Raw genomic sequence first — 26,212 nt, 5'->3', positions numbered from 1 at the left:
AGTATGATTGAGGAAAGACTCTAGGAATGGGACACTTGAATGAACACCTAACATAATAGCCTGGTGTGATACTGATAAATGTTACAGCAATTTTCCCATCAGCTTAGTAATGACATACGATTTTCAGCATGGAGCATAACACAGTGTAGTGCATGCGGCAAAGCAGAATCAGTATGAGGATTTGAGCAATGGGAGAGCTGTTATGGAAATGTTTAATTCCCCATTCAAAGTTTTGACCCTAAATATTGTTGAAATCCAGATGGCTGACCTAAAGCATACCACAAAGGAGAAGTGTGGAATGTCCCTAAAGTGTTGGAATGTAATTGAAGTATCATCTGACTTTTCATTTGCAAGGTAAGCAGTTTTTCATGGTTTCCTTTTTATATTTACATAAAAAGGATTTCTTAGTGAGACCAGAAGGCTTAGTAATGAAATAGAACTTTTGAAGCAATAGCAGTCAAGTTGAGAAGTTGTTTTCCAGAAAAGACAAGAAGAACAAAATATAATAGATAGGAGGATGAAGATCTCTAGCAAAATAAACCAGTTTCTTCTACTTTGGAGGGAATTTGTTCAGTGAAGTTTAAGTCCCTGGTGAGTATTAATCCATATAATTTTGCAGTGTGTATGATATACATGCTTCATTGTGTCAGTGCAACCACTGCATTTTTGAGAGATAAATTGAAAATATTAGAGATTGATGATCCAATTAATGAGATTAGCAGCAGCAGAGGAGAGAGCAAAAAATTTAACTTAGAGGAGATAAAAGTTCTCTACCTGTTTTAACATCTATTGGTAGATATTACTTTCTGGGGAAGTTAACAGGTGAAGAAAATTGGAAATGCACCAAAAGTTTTGTATTTACAAGTAAGAAAAATAATGCCATTTTAACGGCTGTCTTTATTGTTTTACTTTCAATATGCAAGTCACAGAAGCAATCATTATGACACTGGATATATCATATTGTTGCTATATAGCACCTTAAGACAATTACACCTCCTAACTGATCTCTGAGATAATTGTGTTTGGTCCATCAAACCATTTTACGGATAGTATGAATAGAGAATATGCTACCAATCTATACCCCTCAAAATTTTTTCCTGGAAAATCATGAAACACATTTTTGCCAGAGAGAAGACAAGTTAGTCTCCATATAAAATTTCTTGTGTATATAACTTCATAATAAAAATTGATTCAAATTCCTTATCACATGAATCTCCAGTACCATTGAAATAATAACAGTTCATGTTGTTTATACCATTTTACAGTTTACAGTGTGCTCAGTTCAATTTAATTTAATGTTTCTCAACATATTTGTAGTGCCTACATTATGTTTTGTGTTATTTTAGGTATAAAGATGCAATGATAGATCACCATTATCTTCAATTTGCTCACATTCCAGTGAGTCAGAAACCTAAAAATGTTATTATGGATTGTACTGAAACCTACTCAGCACAGCTTCACAATTAAGGTAAACATAAAAACCAAAGGCAATTTGTAAAGAAGTGACTATACTATCTCTTCACTAGAGAATTGAGAGACCCATACATATAGGTCTAAGGAAACTCTATCTTGTTGCTTTTAACTTTTCTTTTTTCCCATTTTCCTGGATTCTAGTTAGTTTTCTAATAATTTGCTACATTGTTCATACTGCTGTCTTCATTATATTCCTTTTATTCTGTGATTATGAGTAAAATAATTACAGAAAAAAATTACAAAAAAAATTACAAAAAATGTGTGCATTTGTTGGAATATTATAGATTTAATAAAGTTATCAATAAATTTAAATCAGCTTAATATATCATTGGAATTTAAATATGGACATTTAGGAAAATGATTACTTGCTTTTGTGTTTTGCAAGTATGTGGACTGCTTGCCTATAGAGATGAGTGGAATCTTCTGTTCTACCTCCCTACCTTCAATACCATGGCTATTGAAGGGGGGAAAATCCTAAGCTGAACATCTCTATAAATTCATACATTTAATGTCAGATACTTGTCCAAAAATTTGTGTTTGGTGGTGTGAGTATGAGCATTACATTTAATAGACGTTAATAAAAGGTTTTTAACGGATTCAGTGATGTATCCAAATTACAATGTTACACAGTTTTTAGGCAGTAAAATAAGACTTGATCTGCTGCCACATAATTATTTTTTTCCAGTATTCCATGTTATTTGGGCTAAAATCCATGAAAATACCCTGACCTTATTCTAGTATTTGAAAGTGGATGGTAGATTCCTCTTCTTCCACCTACATCAGAATAAAATAACCTGAGACCTATAAGATCACAAGGAAGCAGCCATGCAAAACTGCATTAGCACTTTCCAAACAGAATGGAAGGAAAGACCATTAGATCTGAGAGAGAATGAATAGGACATAATGAAGCAAAAGAGGCAGTCCAGTGAGGCAGGAGAGGAGCGAATAGAGTTTAAAGGGGAGGGCTATTATAAGAGAACAGAGAAGTAGACAGAATTCTGATGTGGTAGTCATTAATTTTTAGTTTATTTGTTTGCTTCTTTAGTTAATTGGTTTACAGCTATAGACACACTTGGTAATTTTATTTTCTTGTGAGAACAGCAACAGTGCAAATCTAATAGAATCACCAAAGGTGGTAGTGAATAGACAGCCTATGAAAATATCTTTTAGGTGATCTTATTATTTGATTCGATGCAGTACTAAAGACAGATGAATTCTGTATATTTGAAGAATATCTTCCTTAAATTCTGTCTCTATTATTCGTTGGGGTATAATATATGAGTAACTGTATCTATTTATTATTAAAAGCTGTTTGAGGATTTTAAAAATATTCATTCCATACAGCACTAGGAATGGATAATGATAATTTATAAAATAAAGAGGTTTTCTGGATATTAAACTGATAAATCTTATTGCTTTGCTGTAGCGTTCTGAATTTTGTGATGAAAAAATGCCAGACTTTTCTTATGAAAGACAAGTTACTATCACTTAGTGACTTCGTATAAGTTCTTAATTTCAGTGCTAAATTAAATGACTCCATTATCCTGGGGAGGGGGAAATAAATGTCACCTTTTTTCAAAATGTGAGTGTCATCTTTGATATTATTAGTCTCTGCATTGTGTTAGGCAAGCTGATTTTATGTGTTGGAGCAAAACCCATGGCTCATAAACTCAACAGAGGTGAGTGAGTTATGATAGTCTTGGAAATGCATTAATGAAATTCTGCAAACATCAGTATGGTACATTAGTCTTCATCACATTTGGCTTTATTAAACACACAGATAGATGAGAGGCTGTCATGTATGCCAATTGTTTTGCTTTTTCAAAATGACCCAAGGAAATATAAAAGGTTTTCCTTTTTTTCCAGCTATTTTAACATCATGTGTAAATGATAACATTTCATAGTTTGTTGATTTAAAGAATGAGATAGTTTAGGATTTTGTCATCACCATAATTTAATATTCATCAAGGATCTATAATATGTTGGACACAAAAGAAAAAAAAAAAAGGACACTGCAAAGACACAGTTTCTACCCTTAATTTATTTTTGCTTATTTTCTCTAAAGACTAGAGAAAATATAATGTTTGCTTCAGAGTACACGTTTTGAAAGCTGAAGTTTTCCATCAAAACCAATGGGGCTTAAACCATAGTAAGGACTAGGTTGATTTGTTCATTTCAAGGCAAAGTAGATGTTAAAATGACAGTTATACCAACTAACAATAAAAATTTAAATGTTGAGCTCATTGAAGGAAAATTTTGCTCTATTGACCAATTATATGAATGTTTGGTTTTTGAATTCAAATTAAAAACATGACTTACAATCAGGATTTTTTTTTTAAATTTGGGGTGATATATAATAAACTGTGTAATTAATTTAGATTTTGGAACAGGAAGATGGCAGTCACTTTAAAAATGTGATGTAATATATACCCTAAAATATTTTATTGTATGTATTCTTTATACATACTTTAGCCATGGGACATTCCTTTAATATATCCTTTATAATATCCTAAGAGTAAAGTATCTCAAATACCAAATTCATCTTTCTTTTCAAACATAGTTTCCACGTTTAGCCAATGTATATTCTTTCCTACAGCCATATTTTATTATGTGTATATATCTATCACTCTTTGTCTAATTTTCTTCTCTCATATTTGGCAAGGTAAATATTATGTCATACTACTGGTGATTTTCTAATGGAGCATTACACAAGTTCCTCAGGTCTTTTGTTTTAGTTGCTGTTATTCAATTTTTATTATGATGATGATGGTTGTTATCTGAATTTTGATATCTCTTATTCCTGATCATAATGTATAACTGTATATTATCTAAGCACTCAGTGTTATTAGTTGGCTATATGAATACATACTATCCTTCTATCCATCTACACACACATACTTATATATATAAGTATATATATACATATATGAATATATGTATTCATGTATATCTGTATGCATATATATGTGTATACATAAATTATGGATAGTGAGGAGTAGCATTTAAAATATATATTTAAAATTTAAAAATCAAAAGAATGCATATGCATCAAGAGGATTTTAGTTACAAGAAAACCAATAATTCAGTGCAAGGCTTATAGGATTCATGAAATTCATTTTATTAATTGCATAAAAATTGTAGAACTATTTAGAAACTTGTCAGTAGGATTCTAGTAATATTTTAATGTCCTTTAAACTTTCTACATTGCTTTAGGTGAGTGTAGATATTAGAATATGAGGTTTTTAAAAATAATTAATTAATTATTTTAAATTGAGGTTAACATCGGCTTATAACACTCTTTTTATCCATTTATAACCAAAATTTATCTTATCAATTATCAGTTAGTTGAACATTATTGTAAAGGAAAATTTGAATTTCACATTGATGTGGCAATATCATTTAAGAATCAAACATTTGGGAATAACTGTATTTCTAAATATATCTACTAGATTACTATATAAATATTAACAAAAGTCCTTTTTGAAAATAGAATATAAGAAATGGTTTCTTTAGCCAATTCCAGTCAGATTTCTGTGCATTCTACTGAAAGTAATACATATCAAGGTAGATGATTAAAGTTATGCTTATCTGACAGCTGATGTCCAGTTAAGAGTATAAAATTTACTTCCATACTCAAATATTCATAGTATGTAATGGAAGATAATAATGAAAGACATTGGACTGAACACAATTATTTATTTGTTCTCTGACCAAAGGGATCAATAATGATAAAAAAGGAATAAAAATATTATGGAAAAATATAATAAAGAAACCTAGAGTGGGTATCATTGAGGCTACTCAAGATAATTGAAAATAATTCCTACATTTTGAAAATGTCACCAATTGTTAGTTTAGACTTACTAGTATATGACCTGTAAATTCTTATTTCTAGTCTTCCTTACTACAGTGGAAACTTGTGATCTACATTATACTAACTGGATGTACCTCTTTAAGGCTTATTTTCTTATGCATGAAATATGATGTCACAGAATTCAGGGAAAATGACTTTCTGGCTATCATGGTGGCAGAGTTGTTAGTTGTTCAGAAGCAGTTGTGTTATTATCTGTTACTCAATAACTAGATGCTAAACATTAGGACAATGCTTTTTTGTACATTGGTTGTTGAACTACGTAGCTTCAGAATTTGATTCCCTGGCTATCTGGAAGATTCTGTGAGTCACCTAATATTTATTAATAATTTTTTTTAACTACCAAGAAATGGATTTTACTACTTGCAAGGATGAGTTCTAGGCAAAAGTAATAACTTCAAGAAATGATTGCAATTAATAAATATTCAAGGATATGATAAATTTGGATTTCTTATGTGACCTGGTCTGAATTCAATACTACAGGATAGAAAATTGGAAGTCAGGAGAATCCAGTGGTGCATATATTATTCAAATTCTTACTTTTACTCACCTGGATCATAATGCCTGTGAAAAGCAAGACTCTGACAAACTAAGGGCTACTTCATATTGCACCAATTATTTAATGATAAAATATGGCCTTCAGCTTTTAAATGCTTACCTCAAGACACAGTCATAGAAAATGGAGATTTTTATGATGCTCTACTTTCTTATTTCCTCCAGCATGGTGATAATGATACTGAAAATCAAATGTATGCTCTGAATCTGCAAATTTCTGAATTATAAGAGAGGATGGATCTCTAGGCTTTATATTCTCGTGTGTGGAATTTTGGTAATTAATTAGAATTAAAGATGACCAGGAAATTGAGAAAATTTTGAAAATGCCAAACACACAAAAATTTTTTTCACCAACCAAAGAAGCTCCTCTTCTGCTCACTGAAGCTTAAAGACCATGTAATTATCTTGCCTGAGAAAATCACCTAGTAAAAGCAAGAGTATTCTCTTCATATCCTACTGTAACTACCATGCATCTTCCACAAATCTAGAACCATATCATATTGCACAAGGCCAGCTGCAAAATCTCATTTAAGGAGGCTTACAAGACAAAGAAGGCAAGTTCTGTGATCACATCTATAAAGAAAACTTAGGTATATGTATAAAAATGTATGCCTGTGGTGCTAGACAAGGAAATGAGAAATATAATTTTCTATATGTTGCATTTATAAATATGAGTTCACTTACCAGAGATTTTGAATTAGATGTGCTCCCACAAAGTGGTAGTAATTGATTTCTCAGTAAGAGTAGACAGTAACCTAATTCAATGGGGGTTCTACACAAAATAAAGTTAAGATGTCAGAAATTCCTTGCCAAATTGAAGAGGTAAGATTCCAAGTCTAATGAAGATACAAGTGTTGGAATAGATTTATATGGCCTGCTGTGCACATCTATCATTTAGATATGCTCTGGGGTGAGGTTAAAAAAATAAATCATTTTAACAGGCATTGAGAAATTCTTTAGTGAGGGGGGAGCAAGCATCTTATAAAAATATTCTTTTGGCTGTTTTCTAAAGAACAGAGATGTGGGTGTTAAATGCTGTTAATAAAATGTGTTGCTTGGTTTCAATGTGGGTAAGATGCTGATCTGGCAGAATTCTAGTACCAGTACTAAATCACCAGAGGTAACCTTCATAGCTACTAGGTTTTGTCTCTAATTAGAACAGAATGATCTGCAAGACTAGTTGATAGTAACTAATTAATCATTGGTTCCCGCAACAAATATAACTGGGTACAATTTGTATAATTATATTAGGATTGTATAATTGAAAAAACAAAGCATCCTATAGGCCTGGAAAACAGTTCCCTAATATGAATCACTACAATACAAAATCTCTACCCTTGCCTCATATTTTAATCTTAATCGATTCAGACCCAACGTGGGCCCCTAGTGTGTCCTTGAGTGAGATCTATACTATGATACTACAAGCATCTGTTATATCATCATTCTAACATTTTCTAACAGACATGTGTCATTTACCAAGGTTACTCTGTACTTGTAAGTTAATGGCAATTTTCTTGTATAATTTTCCTGAGTTATATTCATTAGAACTCACAATGGCACTGTTGTCATGGTAGTATCTTATGGCTTTCAGGTTTCAAATATGTTTGGTTATGTACAGCTTACTTATCAGTGCTTTATTAGGTAATAGAAGTCTATTTAGTATTGCACATATAATATTCCCTTTGGAGTTTTTACAAGACTCAGCAGCAGATTTTTCAGCACTGTCACTTGTGTGACTATAGTAAGAGGTAAGACTAATTTAAAGTTGCCATAGAGGTCCTTTGGTTTAAAAGCGTTCACTAGGTTAGGAAATAACTTCTCTGAGACTATTACATTCTTTTGCAAGGTATTCAGTATGCATCAAAAGCATCAATCCATTCCACAATAACGACGGTTTTTGTTGTCCTATACTGACTATATATTGAATTAATTCCCCAAAGTTTTCCTCCTCTTCCTGCACTTTATCTCAATTAATAATAGATATAATCTTAAGTTGTTTGTGAAGCAGATACTTCTATAGAATCATAAGGACTAGCTCCATGGAAAAACTCCCTGGAGAAAGAAGAAGGAATTTATCTGCCTATTATTCTCTCATTTTACGTTTGATTTGATTCAGACCAGAATAGTTTCTCTGCTGAGGCTGACCACCCCGTAGCTAGTGACTCTGTTTCAAACAAGATTTTTTTGCAACATGTCTTGCCACACCACTGAGCAGAAATCTGAATTCTAGAGTGGCTGTATAATAAATCATCTAACACAAACATTAAGCATACGTTGGGTGTGTGGGGGCATGGAAGGCAACTTTCTGCTTGGAGTTAGTATGGGGACATAAAAAAAATAATGCTGTTAAAACCCTTCATATGATCACAAGTAAAATTTGATCTCAACATCATACCACAAACAAAATGATTTCTAGATAGTTTAGAAGTCAAAGTGTACAAGACATATATAAAATATTTTTTAAGAAAATCCAGAATATGTTCATCTCCTTGGTAGAGAGGGTTACTACTTTAACAAAACATAGAAAGTTGAAATGGTAATAAAACATTGAAAATAAAATTTACTACATTAAGTTTAAGAACATGCATTGCTCACAAGATACCATACAATGTGTATAAAGAAAGCCACAAACTGGGAGAAGATATGTAGAACACATTTAAGTCACAAAATAACAGCAAGAGACTACATACGGTACCCTGAAGAATAAAGAAAATAAAGACAAATATATGTGTAAATAGACAAAAGCATAACCCATAATTTGAAGGAATAAGAATCATGTTGACATATTAGTAACCGGTAGCAATCTATGTAATAATTAGTAAACAGCAATGATATATGATTTGACACTGACTGGATTGGCAAAAAAAAAAAAAAAAAAATGAGCGTAAAATTACAAAACATTGACGGGGATGTTAAACAAAAATCCTTTAGTGGTTTAAGGATAGAAGAAAACATTCTTAACATGAAAAAACTTAGTAACACACCTACAAAAAATTTAAGTGATGGAGAAATGGTACCTTTATTCTCTAAAACGGAGATAAGACAGTGATGTTTAATATATCTCTCATTGCTCACATGTCACTATGTATTCTAACCACAACTATAACACAATAAAAAAGGAAGAGATGTTAAGACAGAAATGAAGGCAATAGGATTATTGTTACTTACAGGCAATATAAAAAGATTTGATCCCACTCTAATCTAAAAAGACTAGAAATAAGAAGATCAGTAATGTTCTGAGTATGAAAATTGATTCACAGAAATAAATTGGACTTGTTTTCAAGAGCAATAATCAACTAAAAATTAGTAATATACAAGAATTTAAGATGTCAACAAAAACTATAAATTACACAGTAATATATTTAACGCACGTTAGCATCAAGGTAATGTTAAATCCTTTCTAAAAGTTATAAATAAAAGTCAAAATAAATGGAGATATAATGCACACTGTCAGATGGTGAAATAAATGATATCAATTAATTTCAAAATGATCTACAAAATTATTTCATATATGTTCATATGTATCTAAGTCATTTTAAAAGCAGAGCAAAGGGAAAAATTCAAAAGACATTTAGACCTATTAAGCCATTTAAAAGGGCAAATCTACCAGTAGGAATGAATAGAAAGTTCAGATATCTACTTACATCTATCTATTTACCTATCTATCTATCCTTCTATTCATCTAATACAATTTATTGTAGGCTAAATACGGTGAAAACAAATCAATATGTAAGTGACAATCTATTTAGTTTACCATATCAAGCAAGTGGGCTCACTTCATAGAAGAAAATAAAATGACATCTCTACAGCATCTACAAACGTGGATTTCAGATTTTCCTGGCTTAAATGTGAGTAAATAAATCATTAAATAGATACAGGAAAATATAACTTGTATATGCTTGGTTTAGGAAAGGAATTTTTAAAATAGTATATCTAAAGCATATAAAATAGTATGAAGAACTGATGAATTTAATTATATACATATCATATACGAAGTCTAGGAAAAGTCATATTTAAACTCAAAAACCTACAAGTGGCTAACATCTAAAATAAAATTTTAAAAAACTTCTGAAAATCACTAAGAAATAAAGTAGGAAGCAACAGACATATGGAGAACATATATAAACAAACAATTTACAGAGGACAAAACTCAAATTCTATATAAGGTACACAAAATCATAGCTAACTAGTAAATGAAAATAAAAATGTACTACATTTTATTCATGACACGTTCAAAGATAAAATATTGGGTAAAACTTCTGGTGGAAATGATGTGAACTCTTCATTGCTGGTATAAATTTGACTGGTGCAGTAAACATGGTATGCAGCCTGATATACTCAGTCAAAATACACCCTATGATTCATCAATCCTTTGCCATCATATATGGCCCAGAGAAATTCTTACACACTTCTGTAAGAAAATGTGTCAGAAGCTATTTTCAACATTCTTGTGGTATTGGTATTTGGAAGCTGTTTAAATTTTTATTTCTGACAAAGGAGATAAATAGTAGTTGCAGTCTATAGAATAAAACACAGCACTCAGAAGAAATAAACTAGTATATGTACACCTCATAAGTAAATAGATAACAGAAACATGTTTTATATTGCCAAGTCATTTATGCATTTTAAAATTATGTATTCCCAAAATAAAATATATATAAAATTCAAGGATATATGTTAAACATATTGGAGTGCCTGTAAGGTGATGGGAATGAGACTGAGAAAGGGGAAGAAAAGTGCAATGAATGAATGAAATAATGAATAAATAAATAAAACAAAATAGGGATGATGGATGAAGACTGTATACCTTAACTGAGATGTATGTTTAACCCAAGTCTGTAAACGTGCATTAAAGAAAGAAAAACAGTACAATAGGTCAGGAAAGCTAGCATAACCATGTGATAGATGATTAAGGAAGTCACAACTCCAGCATACAATTGCTAATGACATGTACATTTCCTATTGAGTTTGGAGTACATAGACAGTTGCACTTGTCACGGTGTCTAGCTGATACTGGGATTGTATTCAGCAGTATTTTCTACTTCCAGGCTCACCTTTTCAAAATGTGATAATTCTGCTCTGTATTAGGTTTAGAGATTCAAATTTCAAACTCTTTATCCAATACTTAGAATCAACAAATAAATAAGGAAAAAATGCAAACCATAAACCCTCTCTAATGTGTTTTATTTAAAAGATTTAGATTGTCAGGAGAGTTGTTACTAACTCATCTAACTCATTTTTGAAAACAATTGAAATAGTTTATATTTAACAATGTATTGTAAAATAAGTGAACAATTACTGAACAATTTTATTACAGAAAGAACACTTCAGTACAATTTTCTTGTTTATTTATCGTTAACTAAAATCACTGTGTTCAATAAAATCTTAGTTTTACCCCCAGATTTCTCAGAGAAAGAGCCCTATATCCCATATCTTTATTCTAGGAACAGGTCAAATATTTTACAGAGGATCAAAATCAGTTTCCTCAATTTAGCTATCAGTTCAGAAAAACTACATTATTTTAAGAACTTGCATTTATAAATAAAATTTGTCTTAGAATGAATCTATGCATGCCTTATATAACTGTCAAATTTTTGGAGGTTTTGCTTATAAATTAAAAATGGAAGTACTTTATTCATAAACATGTTTTTCTGCAACAATTGTGGTGGAAGGTAGGTTATTAAACATGGGTCAAAAACAGTCTGTGAGAAAATGAATTAGGTTTTTCAGAGAACTCAGAAATTGGGAAAAAAGAGTGATGAACTGGGAGCCAAGAGACTTGAGTTCAAGGTCTAATCTTGCTGGGAATATGTTGTGTGAATTTAGATACATCCTTTTCCCATCTAATTTTCTAGTTTCCCATGCTGAAAAAGACAAAGGAGCTAGAAGCACACTTACACACAGTACATTTCTAGTTATTCAATACATAAAGAGTCCATTCACTCAAGTAATCCTTTCTGAAAAGCTACTATGTGCAGACATTGTTCTGCATGATGGGGAAGCAGTTAAAAAGAGTGAAGAGACGAAAAGTTGAGGGTTTATGCAAGGGAGTGGTGATAATAATGGTTCACGAAACTTAACCTATAAAGCAGGAAGGAAAAATCATCAGAGGGCTGAAGAATAAGCGGCTTTAAAAATGTAGCAACAAAGGATTTTAAGTCTAAATAGGATGAAAGCAGTTTGGAGTTGGAGAACTCAAGGATTAAACTGGATTGATAAGTGACTGGAGAGGGAAATGTTTGAAAGTGAGATAATGGAGGGGTTGAAGGTTTTGGTAACAAGAAGTTTTCAACTCTCCTTATTTCAGAGCTGCAGCTTCTACACTGACTCCATCATCACCTATCCTCTCCCTCATTATCACCACATTCCTCTCAAAAATTACTGAGGCTTTATCCTTCCAGGTTGAAACTCAAAATTATCAGCCATGTACCTGTATATTTGTGGGCAGTAGAATTTGAAACATGATTTTGTTGGGGGCTGCTGGTATACTCTATCACTAACATTTGAGAAGGAGATCTACCCAAATAAAATTTTATTCAAAACAGGAAAAACATTGAATTCTCTTAGGAAATTCAATATATGAAAGTAGAATTGATGCTATAAAGTCAAATAGCAAATGACTATTAGAGTAGATCAGCATGACTTTTGTGTTTTTGTTCCATATCTAGATTCTCCTTTCTAAAGATTATTTTCTCTCTCTAATATTTAAAGATTATGGACCAAGATTGTGACCATATACAGGTATTTGTTATTCATATTGTGGCAATCCAAAATACATTTCATTGGATGTTTCCATTTAGTATAAAAAATTCATGATCAAATGGTGATTTATCCTAAATTTTTAAAAAAAGTTTTTGTGGTAAGAAAACTTGAGATCTACCCTCTTTACACATTTTTAAGTGTATAATTCAGTATCATTATGTACAGGCACATTGTTGTACAGTAAATCTCTAGAGCTTATCTTGCATAACAGAAATTTTATTCTTGTTTATTAGAAACTCTCCATTTTCCCTTCCCCCAGACACTAACATAATTCTATGCTTCCTTTCCATGAGTTTTACTACTTTGGGAACCTCATATAAGAAGAATCATGCTGTATTTGTCCTTCTGTGACTGGCTTATTTCACTTAGCATAATGTCTAGTTTCATTCATGTAGTTGAAAATTGCAGGATATCCTTTTTTAAGGCTGAGTAATATCCCATTGTATGCAATACTACACTTTATCCATTCCTTCATCCATGAACATTTAGGTTGCTTCTACCTCTTGGTTATTATAAATAATGCTGAGAGAAACATGGGAGTGTTAATATCTCTTCAAGATCCTGATTTTAACTTTTTGGACAAATACCTAGAAATGTTATTGCTGGATCATATGGTAGTTCTATTTTCAATTTTTGTTGGAACTGCCATAGTGTTTTCCATAGCGACCACATCATTTGTATTCCTGCTAATAGTATACAAAGGTTCCAATTTCTTCACATCCTCACCAACACTTAATGTCTAGTTTTTTGATAATAGCCATCCTGACAGATGTGAGGTGATATCTCATTGTGATTTTGATTTTCAATTCCCAGATGATTAGTGATGTTGAACATCTTTTCATACACCTGTTGGTCATTTGAATGTCTTAGTTGAAGAAATATTTATTCAAGTCCTTAGCCAATTTTTTTTTTTTTTTTTTTTGCAGTATGCAGGCCTCTCACTGTTGTGGCCTCTTCCGTTGCGGAGCACAGGCTCCGGACGCACAGGCTCAGCAGCCATGGCTCACGGGCCTAGCCTCTCCACAGCATGTGGGATCTTCCCAGACCGGGGCACGAACCCGTGTCCCCTGCATCGGCAGGTGGACTCTCAACCACTGCGCCACCAAGGAAGCCCCCCTTAGCCAATTTTTAACTGGGTTATTAGTTGTTGGTTTTTTGTTTTGTTTTGTTTTGTTTTTGCTATTGATTACAGAAGTTCCTTTATAGTATGGAAATTAACTCCTTATCATATATGTGGTTTGCAAATACTTTCTTCCATTCCATAGGTTTCCTTTTCACTCTATTATTTCCTTTATTGTGCATAAACTTTTTATTTTGTTGTAGTCCCATTTAGTTTGATGTTTTCTGTTTTCAATTTTTTTCTTTTGGCTTTTGCTTTTGGTGTCATATCCATGAAATCATTGTCAAGACCAATGTCATGAAGCTTTTCTCCTATTTTTTTTCTAGGAGCTTTGTTTCAGGTCTTACGTTTAATTTGTTAATCCATTTTGAATTAACTTTTGTGTATGGTGTAACATTAAGTGTCCAATTTCATTCTTTTGCTTGTGGATATCCAATTTTCCCAATACCATTTTTTGAAAAGAAATAAAAGACATCCAATTAAAAAGGAAGAAGTAAAATGGTCCCTTTCTGTAGCTCACATGATCTTATATATGGAAAACCCTAAAGATTACACACACACACACACACACACACACACACTCACACAAAACTGTTAAAGCTAATAAATGAGTTCAGTAATGCTGAATGATACAAAATCAACATATAAAACTCAGTTGTGGGCTTCCCTGGTGGCGCAGTGGTTGAGAGTCCGCCTGCCAATGCAGGGGACACAGGTTCGTGCCCTGGCCTGGGAAGATCCCACATGCCGCGGAGCGGCTAGGCCCGTGAGCCATGGCTGCTGAGCCTGCGCGTCTGGAGCCTGTGCTCCGCAACGGGAGAGGCCACAACAGTGAGAGGTCCGCGTACCGCAAAACAAACAAACAAACAAACAAAACTCAGTTGTGTTTCTATACACTAATAATGAACTATCTGAAAAAATATTAGGAAAACAATTCAATTTATGATTTTATCAAAAACATAAAATACTTATGAATAAGTTTAACTACGGAAGTAAAAAACTGTAGGCTGAAATCTACAAAACACTTATGAAAGAAATTAGAGAAAACACAAACAAATGGAAAGACATCCCATTTTGATGGACTGGAAGATTTAATATTGGTAGTCCATACTACCCAAAGAAACCTACAGATTCAATGCAATCACTATCAAAATCTCAATGGCGTTTTTTTTTTTTTACATCTTTATTGGAGTATAATTGCTTTACAATGGTGTGTTAGTTTCTGCTTTATAACAAAGTGAATCAGTTATACATATACATATATCCCCATATCTCTTCCCTCTTGCGTCTTCCTCCCTCCCACCCTCCCTATCCCACCCTTCTAGGTGGTCACAAAGCACCGAGCTGATCTCCCTGTACTATGCGGCTGCTTTCCACTAGCTATCAGTTTTACATTTGGTAGTGTATATATGTCCATGCCACTCTCTCACTTCGCCCCAGCTTACCCTTCCCCCTCCCTGTATCCTGAAGTCCATTCTCTAGTAGGTCTGCGTCTTTATTCCCGTCTTGCCCCTAGGTTCTTCATGACCATTATTTTTTTACCAATGGCATTTATTATAGAACTAGAAAAACAGTTCTAAAATTTATATGTAACCACGAAAGACCCCAAGTAGCTAAAGCAATCTTGAAACAGAAAAAAGCTGGAGGCATCACACTTCCTAATTTCAAGTTAGGTAATGTATTGTACACGTGTGATTTGTTCTAAACCATCCCGACACCCTGAAACTATATAATTCATGTTGCCTTATATGACAAAAAGGACTTTGCAAATTCTATTAAATTAAGTACCTGGAGATGAGGAATTATTTTCAAGTATCCAGATAGGTCAAACCTGATCACAGAGTCCTTAAAAACAGAGAAGCTTCCCAGGCTGTGGTCAGAAAAAAACATGTGACAATGAAAGAAGTTAAGTAAGATATAAATGTAAATTAGATATACAGTTAAATACATTTGTATATAAATTTGAGATGAAGTTCTGGGTTTGAGAGACACATTTGTGAATTCTCAGTGTAAACATGGAATTTAACAGCCTGGGATGGATGAAGGAAATGTGGGAGTGAATGCAGGTAGACATGAAAACAGGATTAAGGACTGACTCTGATAAAATGTTTAAATATTGGTAAGTCAGGGAACAGTCAAGGGAGACTGAAACAATGGCTAGAGATGGAGTACTGTGCTGGGAATCCAGTGAAGAATATGTTCAAAGAGGGAGGTGGATAGACTAGCTACTCATAGATCAAGACTGAAGATTAACCTTTGAATTTGTCAAAGTGGCTGTTGTCACTGACCTCAATTACAAATCATTGTGTGGTGAGTTGAGGACAAAATTTTGATTGCAGTGGTAACAGGAAAAATAAAATATGAGAAATACTGAAATACTGGTGATTTCAAATATAATAGCGTAATACAGTTGCTTTCTTTCTTTTTTTTAAATGATGTCTTGACCTAGTTTTGTGGCACTGACTAGAGGTCCTTCAATTTTCCTTCTTGAGTAGCTGAGTAAATTTCACCCAACAACTTCCCTTATCTTGTTTTCACACTCTGAGACCACTATGCATCTACTTTAATCACCCTGAGGCCAGGTGCCAGAAAAGTAGAGACAGCCTCTATTCCTCAGAACCCACAGAATTATTTAAATTAGCCAATCTACAGGGAACCCATGAAATGTAGTTTACCTCACCTCTTTTGCCATACATAAATTGCCCCTACAACTCCAGATTACTGGTACTCTGTCTCTGTCCTGGGGTTCTGTTCTTTGTAGCCCTGAGTGGCAGCTTTCTCTCCTTTAGAATTGCAAGTAACAAAGAGTTTTGTCTTTCATTTCTCCAAATGTAATTAGTGTCATTCTGCTGTGTCTTGCCATCAAAAGAATCTTTAAATCATAAAATGAATATCTCTTGAGAACTTTTGGTATCAGAGAAAGAATTGCGGTTATAGGAAGATTTGAGGGCAAGGGAAGGTTTTTTCTCTTTTTATTACTTTTAGCAGTGATTGTAGCATATTTGGAAGCTGAGTAATTTAACAAGGGAGAAAACATTGTTGATTTGAGAAAAAGTGAGAGTATTGTAGGACCAATGATTTTTGAACAAGGCATCCATACTGGTTAATAGAGGTGATGGTGAGAGCAAGGGAAATTCACAATAAAATTGCTACTTTTATAGCAGAAACAAAAAATGGATATTTGGTGACAGTAATATTAAGCTTATGCCATAATATCACTGTATACTGGCTCCCAAGAGAATACACTTCAGCAAAGCACAGTTAAAACTTCAAAACACTAATGTGTTGTGCTATGGATCAAGAAGTTTCCTCTGGAGTGTGAAAACTTGGCTTCTTTTCATTACATTAAAAAAAAATCATACTGGAAGAATTGCTGAGCTCCACATTTCTCCATGGAAATTAACCAATTTAAACAAACAAAAAGCAGTGAAATGTGATTCACTCACTAACAATTAAGACTAGCTCAGTATACTCAGCATCAACATACAATTTTTCTTTAGACTAGCACTGTCCCCAGAGTGTTCAGTAGTAGTATAAAGGGTCAGGCTTATTAAATTATTAAATATCCTACTGGGAACCCATTGCATAACCTATATATTTTCTGAGTAGTATTGCAGCAATAAGAAATGTGTGGGTGTTTGGTTTTATGCATATATTTGTAGCCTATCCAATTTTTAAGAACTTGGGTCAAAAAAAATTGTGCCTGATATTTATTCACAGTAAATTTTTCTTTATTTCAGTAAAGTACACTTAAATTGCTAACCTCAGATTTTGACTTTGCATACTTTTTATGCCTTTATTTTAAGGTTTTCTTCTGCTGTGAAACTGGTGAATATGCTTTTGTACTCTTTATAATCAATGACAATTCTATTTTCTTGTTATCTATTGTTAATATAAAAATACTCTAATAATAATTCTGGCTGATAAATATAGCTGATAAAAAGATTTGCAACAAAGAGTTCTGAGATAAAACATTATCATTTTGTTTTAATTTATTAACAGATATTTTTGAATGACACAAATATTATATTTCCCATTAAGAAGATATTAAATGTTTCATGGATTTTCAAATATTTTGATATTCCAATTGGTTATATTTAGTATTCATTTATATTTTCTTGAAAATACTATTTGTTAATAAACTGAATCATTATTTTGTCTTTCCAACAGTTGTATTACAAGCAAAATCAAAGAGATATAAATGAAGTCCTGAAAAATAAGATTTTATTTAGTTGAGAATTACTTTTTGATATGAATATATACAATGCAAAGTAAAAATTATATGTTAATTGTGTATGTGAATATACCTTATATACTTACAATGTCAATGATTTGATTATAATGACAATAAGAAAAAAAGAATAATTTGGGGAAACTTTATGTTATAGGTGATTTCATTTTAGATATTATCACTGAAATGATTTTTCACTATAAAGTTTACTGTATTCTCTAAGTAATATATGTCAGTGTATTTGCTTTATTTAATACCTGAAATCCATATAAATAGAAAGTTTTTTTTTATCTTTTAGCATATAAACTCTCAAAGATTTCAATCTCTCGACTTAGTTATAGTAAAGGTTGGGAAATAAAAACTATAAAAATAAAATAAAATTTAATCAGAATTTGGAAATATTCTGTTACATTTATTTTTTAGTTTTATTTGAAGACAGATTTTTAATTTAATGTTTACTTCCAAAAATATTTAACTAACCTCTAGAATAAACTGTTTATCTTTCAACATATATTGGGAATGATTCCTGAGGTATAGATTTTTAGTTTAAAAAAGAAAAAAATGGAGTGTTGAATTGCAAAAGCTTCTTTTTTTAACTGACTCTTAGAATTTAAATTAGATTAAATATTCAACTCTGTTCAAAAGGAGCTGATGACTCATCTATACACTCTAGGTATAAGGAACATTACATGCTACTGATTATTTTCTTTAAAAGAAGTCAATGTCTTTCCATTAATAGAACACTGAGGATAATATTATATTTCTGTTGCAGTTGAGTTGAGTGATGGATTGGCATAAACTTGGTGAAGAAAATATGAGCAAGGGATACTGTTTAAATGGAAAATTCAACCTGATTTGTTGGAAATGAGAACCCAGTATTTTGACTGTTAGGATGCAATAACCTACATGTTATAGACCCTGATTAGTTAGAATGAAAGCATTTAGTGTAAGTAAATATATGGTTTCTTAAATTAAATTTCCTTAATAAAACATATTCTTTGTAGAATAACAAGTATTCTCAACAAAGACTTTGACGGTTTAATGAGAATTTGGAATAAGATTTCACAGGGATTTTGGGGGGTTTTTTTGGTTTGCTTATTTTTAGGTGGGAAAAAGAGAACGTGCATGTATACCTTATCTAGAATATTTATGTGTGTTATCCAAGCTGGTTCCCGTAATTTTTATCTTCCTTTTACATGAAGGATACATGGCCTTAGTAGGTATTGATACGGGATTAGAACCCAACTGACAGATAACAAACTACTCTTCCTAATATAGCCTGTTGCTCAGAATACTTCTTAGATATTACCTTATTTGGATGTGCCTTAAATTTGAGTTCTTAGAACTCAAAATCTTATTTAGAAATTTGGAGTAAGCATATTGATTCTCCCTTCACATCTCTTATGAAAAGCAACCTTACTAATATAAAATTATAAATAATTTGATAAAATTTGTAGTTTGGAAAAAATAGTCAAACTAATGTTATCTCTATTTCTTGTTTAATCAGTATTTAAAATATATTTTATTTAATATCACAGATATTTCCCTATGCTTGTTTCGTTTCTCTTTTTTTGTCATATTAGTTATCATGTTAATCAAATGTTATACTACTGTAATTCTTTAACTCTAATATTTCTAAATCTATACTCCTAGAAGATATAGAAGACATCAGAAAACCAAATGGCAAAAATCTGCACAGAGAAATGCTGCTCAAATTTATATTGAAATGAAAGAATTTGAATTTTTATAGATGAATTGATAAATAGATAAATTTCCAAGAATATGATTTTAGAGGATAGATGTGTAATCAAGTTATTACAAACCTGTTGTTTTATGTATGAATGGAGACAGTGTGGTTAAAAAATTATCTGTGAGCCAGATAGAAAACCTTTTTGTGGAAACATCCATCTATCAGTGGAATATCATCTGAGATTTAGCTTATGGGCAACAAGATTTCTAAGATGCCAAACGCATAAAAACAAAATTGATAAATGCATATGCAGATGGTTTAGGATTTTTTGCCTAAGTTCAGTAAGAAAGGACTAGAACAAGTTCCAAAGGTTCAGCTCCATTGTTATACTATTCTGATTTATGTTTCTTTAGCATATTTACTATTATTAATTTAGCAGCTCCTACTTTTCCTTTATCAGCTTGAAAAATGAGTTCTGCTTTATAATCTAGTTAATAAACACAGAAAAGTCTAGAGATAGAGATCAGATTTTATATTTTCTCTAGGTAGCTGCTGAAAATTATTTCTCCTGAAAGTGCTTTTGATGTCCTCACTAATTCCTGACTCATGACTTTGATTTATTCTTTGAGTGTAACATCACTTTTTTTTTCACCCAGTGTTCCTATAAAAACATGGTTGTACTCAGTGCAGTAGTAACTCACAAAGTTTCAAATCAAGGAGCTATCATGCCAAGGAATAAATTGGAATAAGAGAAAGCTGGCCAGGCAGGTCATAGATTATTGAGGGGAAGGTTTGTTTCCAGGAAGAGATGACAGGTCTACTCAACTGTAAGCTTTGGGTCGGGCTCTACAGTGATTTAGTTCTAGAGCAGTGAGCTATAGAAGAAAAAGCTAAGCAAGTCTCATAAATCTTGACATGCACAATGACAAATGCTATAGCACTCAGGTAATGCACATTTTAGAATATGTGAAGTAAATTCGAAGTAGAAGCACCCCTGAAAAGAAACCCTGGTTGTGGATTGTGGTCACAGAAAGAAATATTTCACTTGTTTTATATTGCTTACTGAGAGTGGAGAGTTGAGATAGGCCAGACCACAAAGAACAAAGTGGGATAAAAATTTAATGAGAATGATGGCTCTGTTTAAGCTTTGAAAATGAGCAATACAGTGAATATATAAGAGAATTAACACAAGATCAGAAACGTAAGAGAGTAGAAGCTAATATTAATTTCTTGTATTGGTCCAAAAAGGTATATCAGAATTTTTATGTTTCAATGCAACTCATGTGGAATGAGAAATTTATTCAGATTATTGGAGCTCAGTGCTGAACTCAGGCCATTAGTTTTGATATAGAGATGTGTTGGGGGCACTTCAGCGACTAAAGTCTGATGATTTCAATTAAGAGATTCCTGGCTTTGTCGTACTTCCACACTATGTCATATTCTCATTATGCATATAGATATAAATATAGTTACAGATATAGATATAAGTAGAAGATAGATATATTTCATATACATAAATATCTCTGGGCTTATAGCAGATGTGGTGTTTGCTTGCCTTGTGACTTTGATTCCAACCATATATTTAGTAGGAACTGATTCAGAAAACTGTTACCACCAAGAGGTCCTTAGAAAACAAGAACTCACACTTTAAAAACCTAAAACTGGAAGGGATTAAAAATTATTCAAATTTATATAAATATGTACTTAGGTATAGACCATGGGAAACATTTTTTATTTATTTATTTTTCATTAAACCTTATAGCAAATTTTTTAAGAACATTGACTTTGGATCTAGATTGGTTACATATCCTAGCTCCACTACTTACTAGCTTTATGATTGCATATAAGTTACTAAAACTTTGTGCTTGTTTCCCCATATGCAAAATGGAAATAAAAATCATTCCTATTCTATTGGGCTGTGATGAAGATTAAATAAATAAATAAATGTAAAGTTACATGATTGCATGATATAAAGTCTTCCTTTTTTTTTTTTTTTAAACTTCAGAGTTTCATGGCATTTCACTAAAGGAGCAGCAAGATGGCTATACAATGTTCAGTCTTGAAAATTTAAAGTACTTGCAAATTCTTAAGAATACCTTTACTGCCAGTTTAGAACAGTAAGTATAATAACATATTCCTTATTAAGTAAAGTCTCACAAATTAAAACACATTTAAAATAGCTTTAAATGCATTCTTCACAAGTAAGTCAGCATATACTCTCTTTATATATACATACACACAAATATATGTGTAAATATGTATATTCTAATTATTATATAGTATATAACAATATGTATAATACAATTTGGGTGAAAAAAGCATGGTTTAGAAAAGTATGCATACTCTCCTAACTAACTATTGTGTTAAAAAGATAGAGACTATGAATGAATGCCTTTGTTTTAAAAAAAATAACAAAATGTGTGCCTAATCAGAGGAAATGAACATGGAGGAAGAACAGGAATAAAATCTAAACTTTTTAATAAATCTTATTTTACATTTTAACTCTGAAATATATAAATATTTCACATAGTTTAGAAACAAAATTTAATTTAAAACATTTTACAAACCTATTTGTCCATATTAAGTGTTCAATGTCCTACCACCAACCATGATGGTAACAAAGATGTATGTACATACTAAATATTTTAATAACTCTGGAAATATCATCAAGAAAAAACCAAAAGTTTCCTCCTTCATAAAGAGTGAGACTATGAGAAGCCGATATAGATGATACAAATATCAAAAACAGAGGACTGGGATAAAACATTTTAATTGTGATGATAACTTCATATGACTTCTGGTCAAACCTAGCATTTTAAACTTAAGGATTTAGTACATTCCTTCCTAAGGATACATGACAAGATCATATATAACTACTGGTATAATGGAAAGGGACAGGAGACAGCAGCATTGGAGAGTTTTAAATATATTTAGGAAAAACAAATATTTATAGAAGTGTTTAAACTGACATAACAGGGTAATAAACAGAGACCTAAGTGCTTAACAGTAAGAATGACAGATGGTAAGGTACTTTCTGTTATAACATCACCATAAAGACTAAAATATTTTAGAGAATAGATATAGTGAAATGAGGAAAAGTAATAAATTACATTTTTAACAGGGTGGAAGGTTTGATTGCAATCTTTGAAGGAAAACTAAGAGCGGGATCAGGGAAGAAAATAATAGATCATATACAAAAGATCAAAAATAGAGTGACACTGCAAGTTTTAATAGAAAAATTAAAAGATAACAAAGCAAAACAATCCTCATTCTTGATAAAATATTTCTTAACTTGGTATTTTAATCTAGAGAAATACTTATTCAAGTATGAGAATATGTTTTCTGATATGTAAAATCTCCAAAATGTATCTGTTGTTATCCCTTTTTCAGGAAGTTATTAGAAGATGTGTTCCAACAAAATGTGAAAGCAAACCAAAAATACTGAGAACACGAGAACCAGGAAACATGATCTACAACACAGAGTTGAGTAGAACTTCCAGGAAAACATATTATTTTAAACTACAAAGGTAAATGTAAGAAATGAAGAATGAGATTACAGTTGAGCAGAGAGGGGACTGAAATTTTTAATTTTTAACATTTTAATTTAATTTAGCTAATTTTGTTGAGTTTAAAATGTTTAAAATGAATTTTAAACATTTCTTCCAACCATACGGTTGTATTATCTTTGTGAAAATATAAATTTATGGAAAATAATTATGAGGATAAGTAAAATTTGGACAAGTAAAAAGTTTTAATATTTTCAAAAAAATTTTAAGACGTAAATAAATTTTAAATAGATTGGAACACATAGATTGGAACAAATAAAAGAACATTCAGATGTAAAATAAAAAACAGGCACATACACACTAACAAACGTAGTAAGGTAGATAGCTAGTTGGAAGCAGCCGCATGGCACAGGGATATTGGCTTGGTGCTTTGTGACAGCCTGGAGGGGTGGGATAGGGAGGGTGGGAGGGAGGGAGACACAAGAGGGAAGAGATATGGGAACATATGTATATGTATAACTGATTCACTTTGTTATAAAGCAGAAACTAACACACCATTGTAAAGCAATTATACCCCAATAAAGATGTTAAAAAAAAAAAAAAAAAAAAAAAAAAAACAGGCACCATGAAGAAGCTATTCTGTGGATTTTCATCCCAGAGAGCCATTTTTAAAATATTGGTACATATCTTATTCAGGTTGTAGAAAACTATGCAAAAGAGAAAACATCCTAACTGGTTAAAGCAAAAAGAGACTTTCTTTTTAAAGGCTTAAGAAAATAACTTGAAACTGAGCTTAGGGAAGGGACTTCTAAAACCAAACACAGATGATGGTCACAAATTTTGCCTCTCTGAGTACAACAGTCAAGAAGCTGTAGTTTCAGGAAGCTGCTGCCATAGCTGCTGATTCTAGAACAAATCCCTGGTCACACCCTTGTCAGATCAAGAGGCTCCTGGATCCTCAAACCACACAGATAGCTGCCAGCAAAATGGACACATTGGACTATGTCAGTTCTTTACCTCATCACAATCCAGGCCTAGATCAAATTCACACAAGCGTGCATCTGATTGGAAACATCTAAATTACCCCCAGGGGCCTGCCTAACTGCAAGGAAGTCTTAGAAAATAGTTTTTGTCCTCCCACTTGCACAGTAAAAAATATTAGAAACAGGTTGGAATAGGTGTTGAGCAAGTCAGTGACACATACACAAATTCCCCATAGTGAGAACAAGTATATACTGCTCTTCCACTTGATTTTTTCACTTTAAATAGTCTCTCCTTTCCAGTGCACAACATATCTCATATACAGATTTAAAACAATTTGTGTAATGATTCTCCTATATAGATTTTAATATATCTAGGTTTCTTTTACTGCTATTTCGAACAATACTGTTGTCAATAAATTTGCATGCTCGTCACAGCAAGCATGCATTTATTTTTCTAGGATACCTCCCCAGAATAGGATTGCTCTTTGGAAATTCACATCTTTAGCTCAAGTCAATTAGCCAATTTGACTTTCAAAATACTTGTTCAAAATACATTTCCCTCAAAAAGAAACAAACAAAAAACACTGTGAATACTGAAATCATTAAAAAATAAAGTATCAATCTTTAGTGTTTAATTTTAGTTTGCCTTGTTATGATTATTTGTAAGCATCAAACATCTTTTGATATGTTTATCTACAAAGTGACCAATATTCTGATATTTCCCAGGACATAGTGTTCATATCTGCTGTGCTCGCTTAATTAAAAGTAACACTCCCTATCTATATCTGGTCTATTTTTCCATTAAACACCATGCCTGATTCTTATTTTTAGGTGCACTTTTAGTAAGGATTCATCAAGCAATTACATTTAGGATTCATCAAACAATTACTTGTTATATGTGTTACAAATATTCTCTCCCAGAGTTTAATTTTTACATTAAATTTTGATTTGTAGTGTCTTTATCCTATTCAAGCCTTTGTTTCGTACTTAGCCAATGCTGTTGATTTTATTATTTCTTTTTAGAGTGTCTGAGATATGTGTTATAGTTTAAAAGTCTTTCCTTACATCTTAAAATGAAGATTTGGACTTATATACAATACATAAAACTAAAGAAACTATGTGCCTTACCATAAATTCATCTCTCTCCCCAGGAAACTACTTCCCTTTTAGCCAGTATGTTAAACGATCATCTGAAAGTACAAACACCAGCCCAAGAGACAGTGTTAGCATGTTCTTGAGTTAAGAGGAAAAAGTGAAGAAGGACAGGGAGGGGAAGGGTAGGAAGATAAGGAGGGGAAGGAGGGAAAGGAGGAAGAGGGCAAGAAAAATACTTGAGAGACAAAGCTTAGTTTCTTGGTAGATTTTAAATTCAATGCTGTGTGATCGAAGGTTCTGCCAGGCATAGAGCTTTCCAGAAACCTGGAAATCTTCTAGAGGTCCTGGGTGCTACTGATATTAAAATTCAGATACTTTGAAGTATTGAATCTCTTTTGGACTGGTGGTTATTGTATATATTCTCTCTAAACATTAGCATCTGGAAGGGAGGAGAGGCGGTCATGGGCTTTCCAAATTTCCAGTATCCTACCATATATGTTCCTTCCTCCTTCCAGCACATGAAGTCTCATTCTTGACCTGATCAAGGCACTGTCTCCATCCCAGATTGAACCAGCATCAAGGATGGGGAATGTTCTGGGTAAACAAAAAGGAAGTTTGAGTATAATGACGTACATAAACGTAAGACTTCAGAGAGAGAGGTATACTCTTTCAAATTCAAATGGGACATTTAGGCATTCTATGCCAAGCAGAAATTTTGGATTTAGGTAAATGTGATCTTTTAGAAATTTTGGATTGAGAAAATCCCAGAATGTAAACCTAGTTAGGGGCTGATGAGCTGGTTCATATGTGAGCTTATTCTGAATAATTTTAGATGCCAGAACTGAAATTTAACCTTTTCCAACTACCCTAGTCCATAAATACATTAGACTTAAAATATTCCCAAAGATTGGTTGCAACAAATGGTTGCT

The 26,212-nt window shown here is 32.3% G+C and overlaps 2 long non-coding RNA genes across 2 annotated transcripts; one reads left to right on the top strand and one right to left on the bottom strand.

Moving 5' to 3' along the window:
- Nucleotides 1–434: 434 nt before the first annotated feature.
- LOC125961906 (uncharacterized) lies at nucleotides 435–21,915 on the top strand. Its single transcript, XR_007473010.1, has 3 exons — nucleotides 435–591; nucleotides 1,347–1,468; nucleotides 21,705–21,915. It is a non-coding gene; the product is annotated as an uncharacterized LOC125961906 (long non-coding RNA).
- On the bottom strand, nucleotides 6,596–26,212 carry LOC125961905 (uncharacterized). The gene is made up of 3 exons (XR_007473009.1): nucleotides 25,774–26,212; nucleotides 25,317–25,378; nucleotides 6,596–6,668 (listed from the first exon to the last, which is right to left on the bottom strand). It is a non-coding gene; the product is annotated as an uncharacterized LOC125961905 (long non-coding RNA).

Source organism: Orcinus orca, chromosome 18, assembly GCF_937001465.1.
Source record: "Orcinus orca chromosome 18, mOrcOrc1.1, whole genome shotgun sequence".
NCBI lineage: Eukaryota > Metazoa > Chordata > Mammalia > Artiodactyla > Delphinidae > Orcinus > Orcinus orca.
Note: the sequence above shows the minus strand (reverse complement) of the source record. Positions and strands in the feature narration are given on the sequence as shown.